The sequence below is a fragment of the Pantherophis guttatus genome, chromosome 4 (genome assembly GCF_059756535.1).
Source record: "Pantherophis guttatus breed Tessera chromosome 4, ASM5975653v1, whole genome shotgun sequence".
Classification (NCBI taxonomy): Eukaryota; Metazoa; Chordata; class Lepidosauria; order Squamata; family Colubridae; genus Pantherophis; species Pantherophis guttatus.
In genome coordinates this window covers 56,634,882-56,650,492 of record NC_142066.1, presented here as the reverse complement: position 1 = coordinate 56,650,492, position 15,611 = coordinate 56,634,882, and the positions used below count along the sequence as shown (strand labels likewise).

The following is a 15,611-nucleotide window of genomic DNA, read 5'->3' as shown; positions in this document are numbered from 1 at the left end:
GATCGTTGGCCTAATTGAATTACTATAGGACTTTGGGGGGGGGGGGGTTAGCCAGGCATGGAAAAGTCTATTTTAATAGGCACGAACACCCTTTTTCAAATTAACTTGTGGGCAACCCGACCAAGAATAAATAGCATTTGATTGTATGTGATCAAAGTCGTTTTCGATCTACTAACGATCCCAGAGACAGTTTTTCTCTATGACCATCCAGAACCGTGAAGGTACAAAGGTTCCCCCGTTTTCCGGGTCTTAGGGGCTCCGTTTCTAAGCCGAAGAGCTCACCCCGTCAGGCGGCGCTAAGGAACTACCGACCTTCGGATCGACAAGCGTCTTAGCCACTGACCCACCGCGTCCCTTACTTTAAAAAAGGAATACAATCCCTTTATTTCATAAGTAGACCTGACAGATTTTGAGCACTTGAAAGGTGTTCTTTTATTAATTATAACATTAATATTAACCAGGGCTACTCCTAAGTCACTTCTCCAAGTGTGCCTGCACCGAACAGCCACCCCGCTTTCCCCGTAAGACGACAGTTAGTTTCGGTACCGACTCGGGATCTCAACAAGAACCGAGTACTGTGTGCAGAAGGCCAATCCGCCAACTGTTTCGGCTGCCGACGAGATCTGGAAATGGCAACCGAATTCTAGGCCGTCACTAAACTACTTCACCGGGTCCTGCGGCTGTTGGAAAGGGAAAGACCCAGAACGGATTATTCCCAAGGTCCAACGAACTCTTGAGAACAGCGTCTGCCGCCAGTCCCGTTGTAAAGTTCAAATCGCCTGTCACCGCCTATTCGTTCACTTCCGATTGGTCGGCTGGCTTTCAAAGCGAGCTTCACATTTCTTCTAATTGGTCAGTCAGCTTCCCCTGAATTGCGCTATGCATTCTGGGTAGGATCGTTTTGAGGAAAGATGGGAGTCTGGCGTAGAAATTAGTCGTTTCTCCGCAGAGCAGACGCCCAAAAAGTAACCCAAAAGTAAATATTCTTGAACTTCCTAGTTGATTCTCTTAAGTAGGAGGAACTGAGGTTTTTGTCTTTTCCTCGAAAGTACGGATTTGAGAATAGACGAAATTAATGCTTTCTATACCATTTCTTTTTACAGTCAGAAGCGTTTTCGCATAGCTGCTTTCACGTTTTACAGTCAGAACCGTTTCACGTAGGTTGGAGATCGTAAGGTATTTTACAAAAATAATCAGCTGTTCCTACCCTATGCTCCCACGCCATCGACCTTGCAGCCACACTGTTTTCATTCCAGCAAATAAGTAAAATAGAGCTGTGTTACTGATGTTCGCTGAAAGATTGTTCTCAGCCATATGTCTGCTATACAACAAATGAACGTCAGATCACGTTTCTTCTACTATAACCCTCTCTCCAGTGGTGGGATTCAAATAATTTAACAACCGGTTCTCTGACCTAATGATTTCTTCCAACAACCAGTTTGCCAAACTGCTCAGAAAGTTAACAACCAGTTCTCCCAAAGTGGTGCGAACTGGCTGAATCCCACCATTGCCTCTTTCTGGTAAAATTGAACATAAAATAGTGAATTGTATTTGTCATTTAGTGGAAGGGATTTTTAAAGACTGATAAATCCATTTTATTTAAGGCAATTCTTTAAATTGCAAAATGTGAAGCATCTTTTGACTGATGGGTTCAAAAGAACACCTAGGATTCCACCGCAGTTTATTTGCATAAAAAAACATAGGTGTTACTGCTGTTACACTATGTTACATAAGTGCCAGATTCTGAGACCCAAATATTAGGTTTTAATATTCGCTTTACTCTGCCTTGCAGCCTGTAATTTAGTGACTTACCTGTCATTTAGCAATATTCAAGCACTCAGCATTTGCAAAAGTGTAATGAAAAGTTATTTGCCTTGAGCACTTTTGCATGATTAACTAATAATAATTAATAACTAATTAGATAATAAAGGAGTATATCCATAGTTCAGGGTTTAAATGAGGGATCCTCAATGCTCTCTGTTGTTTTCCTATTTCATTACCCAAAATAGATAACATCATCAGTACTATCAGGACTAGCAATGATGATGTTACCTAGTTTGGGTAATGAAACGTCTACAAGAAAACAATCAAGCTCAGAAAGCACCAAGGACCCACCCCTAACAACTTTGCATCTTTTTTCTTCAGAAAAATGAGAGTGGTGGACTCATCTCCAGGGGTGGGTGGGTGGAGGGATGAGTCTGCCTATCGAGATGAGGTGGACCGGTTGCTTTTGTGGTATGGAGGCAATAACTTGCTCCTTAACACCAATAAGACCAAGGAGCTTATAGTGGACTATAGAAGGAATAGATCAGACATCCAGCCCATGTTTATTAATGGAGACCAAGTGGAGCAAGTGGCCAGTTTTAAGTTTCTGAATGTTATCATAAAAGAGGACCTGACCTGGAGCGCTCACATTGCAGCACTGGTCAAAAGGGTCCAGGAGAGATTATACTACCTTGAGATTTAGGAAACAACTGAATGAAAAACTGCTGGTGACCTACCGCTGCACCATAGAGAGTATTTTAACTTACCGCACCTGTGTATGGTTTGCCAATTGCACAGTGGCAGATAGGAAAGCATTCCAGAAGGTTAACATCATTGCCCAGATGATCATTGGTTGCCCTCTCCCTTCTTTGGAAGAGCTTTATAGCTCCCACTGCCTTAAGAAAGTTCAAAACATTCTTAAAGATCCATCACATCTTGGGCACCCTTTTTTTGAACATTTACTATCTGGCAGACGGTACAGGACAATAAAAACAGAATTGCATAGACATAAGAAGCTCAAGATAATATATCCCCAGAGTTCTCCAGAGCAGAAATAACTAGGGCAATGAAAGGAATAACAGTTATAGCTACTGCAAGGCTGCTGAACTGGTTAATAGGATTGCCTCCATCTAAGAGCTGTTAATAATAAGCTCAATGGCATTCATGCCCTTTGAACTCAACAAAGAACAAGGAATTATCAATGTCTGATGTTTTTCTGCTATCCCATTCTGAAATAAAGAGCTCTCATCAGTAGACAAATTCCTGTGCAAAGATGTGGTTGGTCAGCTGTCCTTCTTTTGCTCTTCCACAGACTAGCCTCTAGTCATCCATTCTCTGAGTCCAGAGAATTGTTTGGTTAAAAAAAAAACAGCCTGTCAAACCTTGTTAAATATCAACAATCTTGTAAAACAGAAAGGAATCAGACATTTTTGTGTCCTGGATTATAAATTCCGGTACTGCTCATAAATGACAGAGAAATGAAGGAACAGAAATAAAGGACAAAATTAAGAGAAAGTCAGGGAGAGACTTCGTTCAAATACAGCACAGTGCAGAGAAAGGGAGAAGCAGAGGCAACTGCAAGTTTGCCAGGCCAAATCAAGGGCTGTCTTTTTCTCCAGCAACATCTCTCAGTAGTTATTCCTAGAACACATTTCCCACAGAACCATGTGTGGTGTCAAAACTTCTTGTTCTCTGCTTCCCTCAGATTGAAGGAATGGAAGAGGAAGTGACTGACCTCTGTCAACTATTCTGTGAAAGTGCTATACCTCATTATCAACCTATATCTACATGTACATGCAGGCAAAAAAAAAGTATATTATACAATTTTAGGTTAAATTTTAGACTGCATCAGAAAGTTTGAAGTTTTGATTAATAAATTGAAATTTATTCATACAGAATAAATTCATCATGAAGAATGGAGATTTATGTCCTGCAGTCACACCAAATCCAATTGTTATCCCTGCTTTAGGACTGGTTCTACAGCTTCAAGCAATGAGAAACATTTGTTAAAACTAAACTCCTATATAACACCATATATTATACTCAGGAATTCTGGTAGCTTTCTGACAATTGTGGGTAAAAATATCAGTGACATGAAAAAAAGTTTTGAGAACTACTGTATTTTTTCAACTGATGTTTTTTGCAATAGAAAAGGGATTTCTAAAATGAAAATTAGGATGAAGATGATAACATCTGATTCATGTTGGCAGTATAATATTTCTCTAGTTTTCTTACATATTTGATACAGAATTATTGTCCAGTAAAAATTTTTCGCCTCTCTACAATTGAAGTAGTTCAGCTAATGTCAGCCAAGTATCTCATACATATTTCTATCAATTTTTGTGACGTAAATCGGTTCAGCCGGACATAGTTAGCTTAATTGGTTTCACCAACACCAAAAGATTTCTTATTTTAATGTGTCTGCACTAATAGATATCCTGATTTAGAATATTTATTCATTTAAACGACTTATATAGCCACCCATGGTAACCCCGACTATTTCAGAGAACAACAATAAAAATATAAGCAACATAACAATAGTTTTGTAGCTGTAGATATTTTTTTATTTTGTGACTCTAGTTAAGTGTACAATGGCTTGAACAAAGGTACCTTAATTAAATATTTAAGAGTAGTATCCTAAATGTTGTTAAAACATTTACATTTATTATTTTGGTCACAGAAAGCCCTGAACTTGGATATAACTTGGATAAAATTAGTTTACTGTACATAATGGGTATTTCAAGTTCTGACTTCTTCATAGAATAATGATTAGAGGTACTGTGTTTCCTCGAAAATAAGACAGGGGACAGGTAATAAGGGCTTGGCCTTATTATTGGGGGTCTTATTATTTCAGGGGTGCAGGAGTCCTCAGGTGGCTGTGCACTCATAGCTGGGAGTCCGGCAGAGAGAGGCTCCCTCTACACGCCGCCATCAAGCCCCTCCCCTCCTGCGGTGTGTGTGTGTATAGAATGCAGAAGGGCAAAAGGCGCCAAGCCGTGTGAGTGCCTGACTCACCCTTCCCCTCCGGTTGCGTGCCTCCCAGGCCTCACCACATCGATGTGGGCAAAGCTGGTGAGCACCAGGTCATTGTAGCCAATGCTGCCAGCGCCCAGCACCCACACAGAAGCCATGGCCTGGGCCAGTTCCCCCTGTAGGATCCAGGTCCAGCCGTCACCATAGAGTGGGAAGCACACTACCAGAGCGGCCACTGCCCTGGCTGGGGTTTGGAAGCCGCAGAGGCGGAGTTTGGGGGAGAGAAAGAAAAACTTCTGCTGTTTCTGCTGCTTTCCTTGCATGCAGCCAAAAGATAATTATTTATATCTATATGTTTTCCCTTATTGGGCCAGAGATTTGAGTAGAAGAGATTTGGATCAGGAATATGATGTGAAGAAGATTAAAAATATTTCCCATTGCTCTAACTACCATTTGAACTGAGATTGCCTCATGGCTGCATATAGCATTAGGATGAAAAAGAAAGGAAATTCAGTCATTGTTTTTTCAGGATCTTATAGCATCACACATTCTTTTGCCCTTGAGACAAACTATAGTAGGAGAAGGATGAGGAACTTCCTGCCTTCTGAATTTTAGAATTCCATAATATTGATCAAGCTAGCTTGTGCAACTGAGTATTACTGTAATACTGAGTAAGGGAAATTCCTCAGATTAGCAACTTTGAACAATTGCTTTGAAGACCACAAAGATCATTGCTTTGGTGAATGCAATATTAATGCAACATCAGGGGTTTTCAATTTAATTGTATAGAATGCAAAGGATGTGTGTTTGTGTTTTATTTTTATAGTTATAATGCCACACTGAAGATGGCATTTAATTTCGTTGTATGAAGTGCAATGACAATAAAGTAAACTAACTAACCATTTCACCAAACGTAAGCTTCTTCAAGTTTACATTTCATTTCCACACCACAATGAAGAAAATGAGAAAGAAAAGATGCAAATATCACTTGATCTGGTCTAACCTAACAGAATCTGGGTAAGATCTAGTCTACAGCACAAGGGTCCGAATTGTGACAGAGTAAGGACGGATACTCCCATGCTGCTTCCAAAATTGACTTAACAAATTCCAATTGAATTACACTGGTTTCACAATAGAGTTAGGTTGGTTCTCAGGCTGAATTGATTGATTGCTTTATTATATTTCTTAACCATCCACCTACCTTGGAAATTAATTATGGCCAGTATAAAGCCTAATTGGTCATTTCCAGGGGTGAAATGTAAAATTTGTTACTACCGGTTCTGTGGGCGTGGCTTGGTGGGGGGGGGTAATGTGACTGGGTGGGCATGGCCAACTTTAAAAAAAAAACTTCAAAGCATTTTTTCTGCAAATGCAAAAAAATGCTTTGAAAAGGCTCTGCCGATCAGGCAACACAGCTGGGATCGTCAGAGCCTTTTCAAAGCATTTTTTAAACCACCTCTTCCGCTGAAGAGGTTGCAGAAAAAAATGCTTTAAAAGTCTCTCTGATGATCCCAGCTGAGTTGCCTGATAGTCAGAGCCTTTTCAAAGCATTTTTTTTAACCACCTCTTCCCTGGAAGAGGTTGCAGAAAAAAATGGTTTGAAAAGCCTCTGATGATCCCAGCTGAGCCGCGCGATCATCAGAGGCTTTTTTTTTTACTTTTAAAAGCATTTTTTCGGCGGAAAAAGTTGTAGAATAAATGCTTTTAAAAATAAAAAAAACAATGCGGCTCAGCTGGGCATGGGGGGTGTGCAGGGATTTTTGCTACCGGTTCTCCGAACCACCCGCCGCCATTGCTACCGGATTGGGCGATCTGGTCCAAACCAGAACCATTTCATCCCTGGTCATTTCCCTGTATCTTGACTTTTTCCTCAATGCAGGAAAGTCATACTTTACTGACTGGTCCTTATGTAGGCAGGTAATAAGATTTATCGCTGCCTGCTTTCTCTCTTCGGTATTGTTTCCTCCTCAGTAGTTCCATTTCCTTTTCCATATGTTTGCAACATATGGATTCCTTCACCACCAGCCCTTCCTACATTCTTTTTCTTTGACTCTAGTACAGATTTTTTCCTCTTTCTTTTATTGTATCATTATTGCTTCAGTGATCAAAGCAAAAGAAACACTGTTTCATTCTGGGCCCATAGAAACTGTGGCAATGAATATGTGAAAAAACAATTGTGACCATAAGACTACCAAACTCCAAGGTCTTTATGGATGAACTGGAAGAGGAAAAATGGAAGCTGCTGATTATCTGAGAAAATAATATTCCTGTAGACCAGTATGAAATCACTGTAGGTTATAATGACCAGATACTGGGAATGGATCCCAATTGTTCTAGCCAGAATTGGAATGTTGCTAGATTTGAATGAGATGCAATGGATCAAGTTTATGGAAGGACTTAAGATGGCTCAGGATGGAAGACAATTTCAAAACACAGGCAAGACTGCATTTGCAGTGAACTGAGAATAAATTGAGGACAATTTTGTCTGTTCTTGCACTTGAGAAATAGGGGATGGGGTGGTCTGTGCTTTTGATAATTGAACAGTATGGATCTGAACTAAGAATTCTGCCAAAGACATGAAATCCTTTTTTGCTTTGTCCATGTCTGCAAAACTTTAAAAGCCTGTGGCCCTTTTTGGAGCCACAAAGGCATGGGAGTGTCATTTTCAGAATATGAGCTATCAGTTAATGGCAGGACTGCTCACTCAAGCTGACTGGGATAACAAAAAGGGGGTGCTGAAGGCTTGACTTGGGGTGGTTTGTCTTCTTCAGGTCTTAGCTGTATTTTTGACATTGGGGATGTGACAGTGCCTGTTACAAAACAGCTGCAGGAGACTGCTGCTTATTAAAAAGCCTTTTCCTTTCTCTCCCAGAAGGTTTTTCCTATTTCATAGCTGAATTTCAATTGCTAAACTTCTATGGCAGAGTTTCCCACTTCTTAAAAGCAGGAAAATGAAAACATTAGTACAAGCCACAAATATCAAATCAACACATTCAAAAAGGAAAAGAAGTATTTCCCAAATCAGGAAAAGGGAAGGAAAACCCCAACCACACACAACATTCCATGTCTTTCAAGACATACTAAGTCTGGGCTTTGTCACTGAAAACTTATCCAATACTCTGAATAGATATTAGATTAGATTCTCCCCCCCCCCTCATATTTTGAAGGGATGCATCAAATATTAGAATCTGGAGAGAACATACAGCTTAAGTGTGGCATATTTTACTGGTATGATTGCTGTTCTGCTCATGTGAGTATTGGATTGGGTAAAAGGAAAGAGAAGCTCAGTGTTGGTTTTGAAGGACAGGTATGCTATCACAAGGTCAGATGAGCTGCCTGCCTCCATTATCCTGATTTTCTGTGTCAATTGCCACCTTTGTAAATCAATATACAGGTGGTCCTCAACTTACCACAATTTACTTAGTGACTATTTGAAGTTACAACAGCATTGAAAAAAGAGACTTATGACCATTTTTCACACTTACGATCATTGCAGCATCATGTGATTTATATTTGGATGCTTGTCAACTGATTCACATTTATGATGGTTGCAATGTCCTGGGGTCATGTGATCACCTTTTGGAACCTTCTGACAAGCAACGTCAAGGGGGCCCGGTGGGTCAGCAGACTAAAAGCATTGTGATTAACACCAGCTGCCTGCAATTACTGTAAGTTTGTATCTCACCAGGTTCAACGTTGACTCAGCCTTCCATCCTTTCTAAGGTAGGTAAAATGAGGACCCAGTTTGTGGGGGCAATAAGCTGACTTTGTATAAATTACAAAAGTATGAAGGCTATTGCTTAATGCATTGTAAGCCGCCCTGAGTCTCCGGAGAAGGGCGGCATATAAATCAAATTTTAAAAAAAGGGGGGGGGAACCAGATTCACTTAACAACCATATTACTAATTTAACAACTGCAGTGATTCACTTAACAAATGTGGCAAGAAAAGTCATAGAATGGGGCAAAACTCACTTAACAAATTTCTCAGTAATATAAATTTGGCCTCAATTGTGATCGTTCTTCCAATTAAAAAAAAAGAATATTCCTCATGGTGCAATAATGTGAGTGAGGCAGTTCCAGAGAACTGCACCTACTCTTCTTTTTTTGGGAAGACAACCCTATGTATGTTTTGCAGATGAAATGTAGATATAAATGTGACATTGGAATTACAAATCTAAATTTTAAATTATATTAGCTATTGTATCAATAGCTCTGACCAATGTCCTTCCTGAGGACACAGTGCATGGGAGAAGAAGGCACATTCTGGGGAAAAAACAAACAAGCACTGATCTGCAGCACAGAATGGAGATTGCAGGCATTCCAGAGCAGGCAAGCAGGTCAGCAACAACTACAATCTCTGGAGGAAGGAAGAAGGAATGTGGTGATAGTGGTAGCCATAGGCACTAGATGTTGTTGCTCCCCAACTGCATAGCCAGCATGGCTCCTGGACTGTACTAGGGGGTGGGGCAGTGAATAGTGATAAGAGGACAGAGTTTGCTGTGACACATAGTGTGTCCTTAACTTCTTTAACTTGCAAACTGCTGCCAATCTGTAAATAAAACTCATTTGCAAATCCAGTCGACTTCTCTGTATGAAATAGAGTGTGTGGGTTTCCTCTGAGGTGTGCAGTGCTTCTATTTGAGTCTAAAAAGATGCTTTAGAGGACAGCTGGACCAGTTTACAACTTTTTCAAGCAGCTTTACCTTTCCCTGGGATTGTGTGGCGGTGCATCTCTAGTATTTACTTCTTTATTTCAGGTTGCAAAATGTCCTTGGCAAGTCTTTCTTTGTTCATCCATTACTTGTTTACCCTCCTCGTCCTACATTTCTCCTATTCCCAACTTGTAGAATACAAGTTCTTTGAATCAGTAGAGCAGTCTCCGCCCCCCCCCCCCATGAAGCCAAATGTGCATTGATGCTAAGAAAAGCTGTACAAAGAGGTTAAACAGATGAATAGATTTTGGTGACTTGGTTTATTGAAACAGCAGAAAAGTGGCATTAACTTGGCAAATTGACAGGGAAAATACACATTTATTTAGTCTGAAGAACAAAAAAAAAGTTAATTAGTTGTCTAACCTACCAGAAATAAATAGCATTTAAATTTGTATATGCCCCATAGTGCTTTACAGCACTCTCTGGGCAGTTTACAATGTAAGCATTATTTGCATGTTGCCCCAACAATCCTGGATACCTGGTCTCCATACCTGTGACCTAAGGTTTATTCCTATAGTCCTGCTATTGAAAGTTAAAAGGCCTTTGATTTGCCCCCCTTTTTAGCAATCACTGGCTCCATCAGGGAGACAGGAATCCTCTCAGGATAAGGGAAGATGGCAGATCCCCTCATAATAATTTACACCTACGGGCAATCTTCCTTTACAGATTTCACAGGTACCTCAGGATCAAAACCCTGGGCAGGAGCACCTCAATCTTCACATCTGAACCGGGAGGACCATTACCTTTGACAATTACCTTTGACAGTCATACACTAGAACCAGCAACTACACAAACCATGCCCCCGTTAACCCCACACCAAGAATCAGTCCCACCTATAAAACAAAGTCTCTGGACCCCATTTTCTCTGTAGCCTACACCCAGGAATAGACTTTTTGTTTTGGGGAATAAATGAATCTCCTCCTCTCATAGTATGTCTGAATTTTATTTTGATTAGTTCTTGCATAACCCCAACTTGAATTGGAACCCCAAATTATTTTTCTAACAATTCCAATGCTTTAACCAGTATGTTGTGTTTGAATGAATGAGAGAAAGAATTAGAATTCTACCTTTGGTGCCCTCTTCCTTTGCTAATCAAGCCTTCTGCTATCCAAGGCAAAATCCGATGTTCATAGATAGCCTCTCCTGACAGAAGGAGGCAAGTGTGGAGGAGGCGAAAAGGGAAACTTTTCTGGTTCTTGAAAATAGTTTTACTGTGGCCAAGCAGCATCAGTTTGACAAGCCCCTGCAACACTATGAACTATGGTGACAGCAAAGGGCTTTACACAAGATGAACTGCCCAACAGCTAAATGTACAAGTTATGCACAAGTAAGAAAAGGAAGGAGAGAACTGCTCCTCATCCTCAAGATTGAAATTAATTCATTTACAGCAAGAACAATTCATAGTGTTTGTTTCTACTGAAAAGCTGAATTAGTTATTTAGAAAACATATATTGTGCTTTAGTTCCTTATTAATTCCTACTTTTGTTTTCCTGATAGGTTTCCCAGGAGCTTTTTTAATGTTAAGTACTGAACTGCTTGAGCAAAGTCTCAGTGACAAAGTAAGAATTATGATAGCTATGTAAACTCCACCAGCTTGTTTGGTCTCTGACTCCTGATTCTTCTGCAGTCCTCATACCTTCAGTTTTCAAGGTGTTTTGTTTTTTTTCCATGCTAGCAACTGTATTTTCTTGAGGTCCCAGATAGGGGATTTGTCTTATCCAGGCTAATATTTCATGTGCAATATAGCAGCTATACAATTCATCAACATTATGCTGCTGACATCCCTCTCCTCAGGATTGGAAATCTGTGGAGATTCTGTGGCATCAGAACTGCTAAAAATATGTTTAAACCAAGAGATGACAATGATAGCATCATCACTTCTTTCCTAGAAATTATGGAGCAGGGAGGGGGAGAAATATTGATTCTTTGTCTTTTAATCTGCCTGTGTAAGGATGTGTTTTCTTCTCTACAGTACTCCACCCACTCCCCCAATTAAGCTAAAAATTGCCCTCAGATCCAGCTTAGTCCAAAGGTTAGAATTGCAGAATATTTGGCTGGAGGAAATCCAGGAATTAATTGTCAGTTTTTCATTACATTTTGCAGCTAATGCTGCAATTTCTGTTATGGCACTTGAGCTCTCCCAACTCAAACCAGGAAGTTTCATTTTGAGGATGTGCTTCTTTCTTTCTTTTTCTCTCCTACATTCTTGAAAAAAGAAAGCTAATTAAAGCATACACTTCAAAAATGGATATTTGCTGCTAAGCAATTATCGTCTGAAACAATTATTCAAACAGTAATAAAGTATAGGCTGGAAAGGGCAGAACAGACATTCCCAAACAGGAGGTTCAAAGAAAGGTTGGTTTGTACTCCAGGCATAATCTGATCCTGTTTTCATTAGGAGTGCTTGCAATAAGCCTAAAGCAATCAGGCCAGGAACTTTCAGAAGTCATTGACTTGAGATTCATAGAGGCAAATAGCACAGCCAACTCCTGTAACTGAAACAATTCTATTCTCTATGCAAAATTTAAAGCACAATCTCTAGCACATTTATCCAAGGAACCAGGTAGCCTAGCAATTTAAATACTGCGTAATTCTTATTTTAATGGACTAATATTGGGAGGGGCATGGTATTTGTTAAAACAGAATATCCCTTTAATCCCAGTGGAATTTATGCACACGTAAAATAATAAATGGGATACTATACACATGCATAATTATATATTTTGTTTTTATATAAATGATATATTTTATACCAACATTTTACATGTGCATAAAATAATGAATAGGAAGCGAAGGATGGCAATCAGGATTTAGCACACACAGAGCAGCAGAGGATGTATGGACAGGGCATGCTATGAGATTTAGTACCCCAAATCTGCTAAACTGAGGTTTATTAGATCAATGGTTTACTAGATTACCTGACAGCCAAGCATAGCTTTAGGATAGCGTAATGACCTGAGTGCCTTGACACCAAAGGTTGACAAAAAAAACAATAAGTTGCCTTAGTGTGTGCAACCATAGTGGAACTTTAGATATGGCTATTATTTTCACACTTTCCCTATTCACTCTACAACCTAAGCTACTTCCAGATCTCTTAATGTGCAATGGCAACTGTTTACTGCAGTCATTTCATAGAGCTCATCCCCATTAGTTAAAGTCCTTGAACCTTGAGATGGACAGCAAATAACGTTGATAAATAATTAAAGTTACCTGACAATGTTTTATGTTCAATTAATGCCCCCTCCCCCCACTCTAAATGACCTGCTATTTATGTCAGGAGGCACTGTAGTTTCAAATTATTTTTTTGTGTATGTGAATCTCCTAAGCTTTCGTTTCCTTTCTTTTCTTTGTCAGTGAAACTGAGGAAGTCAAACTGTTTTGTTTTAACAGTTGTGTTAAGGCTGTCTCATTCTTGACTGTCAACACAGAAATGGGGGCATTTGATTTAGCCAGAAAAATCTTTTTAAAAAATTATATAGAAATGAATGTCCCATAGCATGTTTCCTAATATTTTGGGTGGAAATTCTAACATCTCTGTCCCTTCATCCTTCTGGTATTGTCTTCGTCACCCTCCTGAGCAGTCTAGTTATTGTGATGATGCATGCAGGTATATTATTCACAGAATCACATGGCTATTTATATTGTAACATTTTTATACCTAAAATTCAGATTGCTCTCCTCCCTGCACTTTCCCTGTTCAAAATAAATGGCAAATATTAGTATATATATAGGGATGTCAGCAGTGGCCAATTTGGTCCAAATATCCTTTATCCCTTATAAAATTTTGCAAGCTGCAGATATCTGACATTTGGTATTTAATGAAAAGAAGCCTAGCTTGTATAACAATGTAGAGTCTGTGAAGGGGAAAAGAACTGCAGAAAACAATCATCAACCTTCTAGAAAATAACCTCTAAATCTTTGTTGTGTGAAGACAATTCCTTTCCACATTAATCTGCTTTAGCTGACTTCTTGAATCCTGTGATTAAAGTTGCTATTGCAAATAACAACTACTTTCCATTGACTCCCATTCCATCTTTTAGGATTTAGGATTAAGAAGGGAATGAACAGCTGGGGAAAGGATGCATCCATTCAATATTTGATACTCATAAGGTGCTGTAGCAGTCTAGTTAAGGAGGGATACAATACAAATGGCATTCTGTCCATTATGGGTAATATAATAATTAGAGGTATGCCACATGAGACACCATCACATCTGTTTCCCCCAACTAAGAACACCAGTTTGAGCAAGTGTGAGGAAGATTTCTGGAAACCCTAGAGATAGAAAATTGGCTTGAGTGAACTATTGTTGTTGTTGTTCATAGTTTCTAACAGAATCTCATCAAGTTGTCATGGAATCTATTTTGAAAAATCCTGCCATAAGCCAAAGGAAGATAAGAAGTAAACAGGGCAAGGGATAAAAAAGCAGTTCAAAAGAACCATCTGAAGAAATAGGAAAGCCACATTCACGCTGGTAAGACAGAAAGGAAAAGCAATAAGAGGTAAGTTACCTGGTACAGAGGTACAGAGTTTATATATATTTATATATACAGATATATACAGATGATGCATGCACATACGGTAGATATATAATGAGAAAAGGAATTCTGGGCACTTAGTTCTACATTCTGTGAAACCTGTATGCAGAAAACTATGCACTCAAAGCAGCTGTATAGGTTTTGAAACTTGGATCCCAGCTTTAAATGGTATCAGTGCAAATGCTTTACTGTCTGCTTTGTGTGCAAAGCCAGTCCTTGCATTCTCTCTCCCAGAAGTATGCAAAATCCTTGACCTTTGATCCTTCTTCCTTCATCCCGTGGAAGAGTTCTTGAAGCCTTGTGTTCAAGCACAGTTGGTCTGGTCTCCACTTAGGGAGAGTGGCTGGCAGCTATGAACAGGGCCTGACAGATGTCAAAAGGCAGCCTGTCCAGTTAGGTTACCATTGGACATTTGCTATTGTCAGATAAATTGCTGTCCCTTTCCTCAGCCATGTCAACCAATATCACTTCAATGAAAGAGATAGTGCAAGTAATCTCCCTCACTTGCATTTTTGTAGATTTGCAGAGGCATATCTGTTGGAGCAATTTTAAATATAAATATATTAAAGACCTGCACCCCAATATATGGTAAGTTCTTTAATCAGGTGTAAGCAACCTATGGCCATCTAGTTGCTGCGGGTCAATTATTTTCATTCATAGCAAGCCATGGAGATGGCCCTGAGGGAACTATTCAGAAGCTGTTACAAAAATAAAAAGAACAGAAGTATTCATTTAGTCTTTGGAAAGATACTTCTTTCTGACTTCCTAGGGTAAAAGGAGAGGCTGAGGCTGAATCGGACTTGCAAGATTCTGTTCCCTATCTCAATAAAGCTAAATTCTACTCTTCCATGGAGTCTGTTTCCTGATCTGGATAATTTCAAAGTGCTGATACCTGCATGAGCAGGGGGTTGGACTAGATGACCTCTAAGGTCCCTTCCAACTCTGTTACTGTTACCTGTTTGAGGATAAGAGAGTTCTTCAACAAAGCTCAAGAGTACCATGTTGGGGAAGGACAGATTGTTTTATACATGTACAAGAAGAGGAGAGTCACCTGCTATTATGGTTCTGATTTACCATTTTGATTTTTAGACACTCAAGGAAATGAAGATTCAACACTGCTGTTTTGACAATTAGTTCTCATTATGTAAACTAGATAACCCATGATCTGTTGAGTCATTGTTTCAGAGATATTTCCCTACCTAAAGCTTATGCACTCCCCATGCACTTCACTCACTACCTTTCAAACATCCATGCACCATTCCTGATCTGTGGAATACCTCTTGCACATGCCTGTGCACCTTTCCAAACTTGTGCAATGCATCTCATACATCTTCTCCACATCCCTAACTCGTGTTTCACACAAACCCTTACACTTTTTTGCATCCATCCCAACCTGCTGTATGCACCTCTCATGCACCTTCCCTGATAGTGTGGCACCTCCAGCACACCCTTATTCCTTCCTCCATCTGGCAGCAGCCACTCATTTGCCTACCAGCCTGGGATTTCTGACTTCCTTATGCGAAGTTGATAGAGAGCATTGGAAATGACAATCACATGACAATAGCAGTGCAAGAGTGTGGCAATGTTGAAACAGTCACAACTCTGCCAAATTTCAATCTCATAGGA

General features: G+C 39.7%; 1 long non-coding RNA gene across 1 annotated transcript; it reads left to right on the top strand.

Annotated features, from left to right (window-relative positions):
- The first annotated feature begins 887 nt into the window (after positions 1 to 887).
- LOC117664753 (uncharacterized) lies at positions 888 to 4,304 on the top strand. The gene is made up of 3 exons (XR_004591160.2): positions 888 to 976; positions 1,104 to 1,176; positions 3,661 to 4,304. It is a non-coding gene; the product is annotated as an uncharacterized LOC117664753 (long non-coding RNA).
- Positions 4,305 to 15,611: the final 11,307 nt, after the last annotated feature.